The sequence below is a fragment of the Cucurbita moschata genome, unplaced genomic scaffold, assembly GCF_002738365.1.
Source record: "Cucurbita moschata cultivar Rifu unplaced genomic scaffold, Cmos_1.0 Cmo_Scf00057, whole genome shotgun sequence".
Lineage (NCBI taxonomy): Eukaryota > Viridiplantae > Streptophyta > Magnoliopsida > Cucurbitales > Cucurbitaceae > Cucurbita > Cucurbita moschata.
In genome coordinates this window covers 89,860-95,166 of record NW_019268573.1, presented here as the reverse complement: position 1 = coordinate 95,166, position 5,307 = coordinate 89,860, and positions in this window count along the sequence as shown.

Below are 5,307 nucleotides of genomic sequence, written 5' to 3'. Positions count from 1 at the left end.
TTTTTTTTTTTTTTTTTTTTTTTTTTTTTTTTTTTTTTTTTTTTTTTTTTTGTCTCAATTAAACTTTTTGACACAATTTTTTTTGCTTGTTAATAACTAGACTCAATTTGTGACCCAATTAAAGACTTTTAGAAAATTTGGAGCATGAACCACACTCGTCTCAATAAACAAATAAGTAGTCAAATGGAAGTTTATTCAAACTTGCAAGTTAAACTTCTCTCATTCCTTCATCTTTTAAGCCAATCAATCATTGCAAAGATGCCCAATAGTCAAAACGCAAGTTAGATTACTTGTCAAGGGGGAGACGTGGCCTCAGTCGGGATTTATGCCTAAAGCCTCATAATTAATTATTTAGTTTTTAACCATAATTTTTATTATTTTATTTGTAATTTAATTTTTATCCATGGTATGAAAATTCAAGGTTATTAATGCAGTTTTAAACCGTCTGTGGTTGACATACAAGAGGATCGTGTTCAAGTAATAACCTAAAGAGTTTATAGTATAATAACACTATTGATACGGTCAGATAAAATTAAAGAATAATAGCATAGAAAAGTAAGTTTTGGAAGGAAAAATTACAAAGTGGGATTTTATTTAGACTATGTAAACTAACATTTCCTCCCTTAAACTGAATGCCTGCATCTGTTTACATCACATACCCCTAATAAAGCTCTTAGCTTCAAGGAGACATTCAGCTTTGAAGGTTTGGTCATCACATCAACTACTTGACCTTGTGGGCTGCAATATACTTACTCAACAATCCCGGCTTTCGATAATTCTCTCATAAAATGAGAGCGTACATTTATATGTTTGCTTTGACCGTGTAAAACTAGATTATTTGACAATTTAATTGCAGAACTAATATCACATTGAATGACAGATGTTTGACCTTGATTTAGACCAAGTTTGTCCGACACTCTTCTCAGCCATATTTCCTGACATGCACATGAAGCAGCAGCAATGAATTCAGCTTCAGTAGTAGACAAGCTTACAACTGGTTGTTTTTTTTATTGCCAAGAAGCATCTGCTGAACTTATTAAAAAAGATAACCTGAAGTGGTTTTCCGATCTTCTAAGTCTCCTGCGTAATCCGAAGAAAGAGAAATAGAAAAAGAAAAAGAAAAGGGGAAGAAAAAAAAAAGAAAAAGAATAAAAAAAAAAAAAGGAAAAGTCTAGAGAGGGGTAAATAGGTATGTTTGCCCCTCCAACCACTAAGGGGTCCAAATGAAACCGAAGAGTCCTGCAAAAGAGAAATAATGAGAGAAAGGGGTTAGAGATAACCTAGAGTGAAGAGGAAGAATGAACTGCCGGAAGACTCACCGAAAACTACTGTCGGAGTCTATTCTAGTCAAGATCATGATGCAAGGAGCCTTTCTTGGGAGGGAAAAGAGAATGTGGGTGGCCAGAGTCCCATTTTCCATCAAGAAATTGGAAAAATCTGCGAGGTAAGATCTTGAACGTTTTCTCAGATCTACGATTTTCCTTTGTGAATCAAGATCTGAAATCTTGATATATTCATCTAGTAACAACTCTCTACAAGATCTTTGAAGAAGTTTGGCTGAAACCTCGATCCGAAGTCAGAAACCTAAGAATCATCCATGAATGGAGAGAGAAGAAATTCTGATAGCCATGTATCGACAGCGAGCGGCGAAACGCGACGGGGCAGGCAGGGGACACGTGCTGAGCGTCAGTTGGATCTACGTAGCTCCGGTGAGACGGCAACATGTGTCGCCTTCAAACCCCAACTAGTTGCAGCCCACATGAGCGAACCCACCTGCTGACTCACCAACCCAAATCGGGGCACCTGGACTATGACTATGCAGAGAGCACTCGGGCGTGGTACTCGCGAGTAGACCTTCTCTCGGTGCGTGAGGACGTATGGCGGCGTGTGGGAGCACATGAGGGTTAGTTCTGGCCCGTCCGACTTCTGTCGGCCTGATTTTCATCCCGATTTTGATTCTAATCATATTTTTATGTGACTTAGGACCTAATGGGAGAAAATCAGTATTCTTGGACACATTATTTGTGCAGGAGCGCTAGCGAAAGGGCACGCATCAACAAGTAAGTCACCACCCGGAATTTAGGAAGAAATACTTGTAGGATTCGCTTGGATTGCATGCATGCTAGTACTTTTGACTTAGAATTAGCTCTCCATGAAATAGATTAGTTTGATTGATTGTTATGAGTGTATTGGGTGAATTGTCTGAGTGTTGCTTGTATGCTTTAAGCTTCCGCCGTACGTATGCATGCGTTTAATTTATGTTGGAATTGTGTATTCCGCGTTCTGGGTGCTTGATGGATGAGTTCGCCCCATTGAGCGTGAACTTTGTTTTCTGGGTGCTTGATGGAGGCCATCGCCCCATTGAGCTGGCGTGCCTAATTTGCATGAATTATATATTATGATGTTAGAAGACGGTTGCATGCACACTCTGTTATTTGCTAGGGCTCATTTCTTTGATAAGCTTAGGGAATTGCTGTTAGGAGCGATAAGTCGCTCTAGCCAGACTTAACCTTCCCCTACGAGCTTAGGGGATTACCACGGCAACAAGGTACCTCAGGAGTGTTTATAGATTGCTAATGTGAGAACGGTATCTATAGCTTCGTGCGAGGACCAAGGGTTCCTGACCAGTCCTTACTACTCTTAGCCATTTCGCATGGGAAATGTGTCCCACGTTGTACAGCCCATTAGCTGCATGGGAACGGGTTGGGTCGTGCCCCCCATAGGGGGACATATGGGCTTAGGGGTATTCAGCACATCCCTAGGCTAGATACCATGTAGTCCCAGATAGCCATGTAGAGGTAGCGCCTTATAGAGAGATACCGACCATATCAACTTGTCGTAAGGAACCTCTAGGTTCTAATGAAAGAACAATGAACCAGTGAAACCCAAGGGGCAAACTCCAAGGGACTAAGATTAGAACCAGATGTACTAGAACCGAATTAGGAGACCGTGGGAACCTGTTAAGTTAGAATGCGAAGAGAGCCTACAAGTAGGCAGCTTACATAGTATAATTTTTATACTCATTCCTTTCTACCCTTTTTTTCAGGTGCCGGTCGAGGTGAAGGAGCGTTTGAGAGCTGTGCAGTCATAGAGGGGGTCGTTCCGGAGCGTCAGTCCCTTTTCAGTCTTTTGTAGTCTTTTACAAATTCCTTTTATATTTGTATTGTATTTCCTTTTTGTAAATATAAATCATCTTTTCAAATATTTAAAAATTACACCCCCTTTCTTCTATTTTAATTTATTGGAATTTTCTATCTTTTTATTTTACTCTTCTTTTTATTTTACTTTTTTTTTTTTTTTTTGTTCTCTTTTTGTTTGTTTTCGATTTCGTCTTTTGGGTCACGATCCGAGCTTCGAAGCCTCGAAAATTGGGTCATGACAATAAGAGATAAGATCACTATTTCCTCCCCAGTAGAAAATTCCAAAATCAAGAGTACCTTTTAAATATCTTAGCACTCTTTTTGTTGCTTGAAGATGAAGCTCAGTAGGATTTTCCATATATCTGCTTGTATGTCCTACTACAAATATCACATCTGGTCGAGTGGCTATGAGATACATAAGACTCCCAACAATTTATTCAAAATGAGTCCAGTTTACTTTAACACCTTCTTCATCATTCACTAGTTTGCAGCCTAGAACAATTGGATTGTGAGCCAGATTGCTTTTCTCCATTCCAAACTTTTGTCGTACCTCTCATGCATATTTCTTTTGATTAATAAACATTCAAGACCCAAAAAATACCTTATTTTGCCAAGATCAGTCATATCAAACTCATGCTTCATGGACTTCTTAAATTTAGAAACCAGAACATTATCATTTCCAGTAAAAATGAGATCATCAACATACAAACTTAAAATCAAAATCATACCATCTTCTCCAGCCTTGATGAAAAGAGTGTTCATAATCACATTTCTCAAAACCTTCCTTCATGAAATGAGCTTCTGTACGACTGTATTAAGCACGCAGAAAGCGTATAAAGTGCCTTTTTTAACTTATAAACCCTATGTTCATTTCTTTTTTTTGCACATAACCACAGAGTTGAGAAACAAACACTTCTTCATTCAGCTCACCATTTAAAAATGCTTACATCTAACTGATATATGAACCATCCTCTTTAAGCTGCAAGTGCCACCACAAAACAAATTGTTTCCATTCTTACCACAGGAGCAAATACTTCTGTATAATCTACACCTTGTTACTGAGAATATCCCTTCACCACTAACCTTGCCTTGTGCTTGTCTATTTCTCCGTTTTCATTAAATTTGGTCTTGTAAACTAATTTCACCCCAATAATCTTTCCATTTTCTAGTAATTCTGTCATTTCCCAAGTATCGTTTCTGTTAATTTCTTCTGTTTCTGCATCCATGGCTTTTCTCTATTTCTCACTCTTTACATCATCTTCAAATCGAATGGGATCACTTGCAAATTTGAGCATGGCTACTTGAGTTGCATTATCCTCTTCTGAGAGTCATTTTCGTGTTTCATAGTCTTGCATCCAAATTAGTGTCTTCCTACTCATCTTTTCTTCTGAACTAGATGAGCTTATTTTTTCTTGTTTCCTCTAAAGAACTAGAAAATATATCTTCCTCTTCTAGATTTGCATCAATATCAGGTTCATCTCTACTGTCATTAATCTCATTCGTCCCTTTTTCATGATCTTCCAATTCGAAATCACACATAACTTCTTCTTTATGCTTCTCATCTCATTCCAAACTTTTGTTTTCTTCAAATATGACGTCTCGACTTATTATAATCCTTTGTGAAATAGGATCATAAAGTCGATAAGCCTTTGATTCCTCACTTACTCCTAGCAAAACACAAGCTAAACTCTCATCATCCAGATTTTTTCTTCTACTATTTGATACATGAACATGAGAAATACACCCAAAAACTCTAAAATACTCAATTGAAGGCTTAACTACACTCCAAGCTTCTTCCGAAGTTTTATTCTTAATGCTAAAGTTAGACTTCGATTCAAAACATGCATTGTCCAATTTATTGCTTTAGGCCAAAAACTTTTGGGAAGTTACTTTTCTAAAAGATGCTGTGTACCATATTCATAATGATTCTTTTTTTCCTCTCCGCAACTCCATTTTGTTGTGACGTGTATGGAGCTGTTAACTGTCTTTGTAGGTCATTATTATCACAAAATTATTGAATTCCTATGATGTGAACTCCCCCATGGTCATAGACTTTTAATTGATGCATTTTTCTCTTTCTCAACAAGGATTTTAAACCTCTTGAAAACATGAAAGGCTAATGATTTTTCTGTAAAACAGAAAACCCATATTTTTCTATTATAGTCAT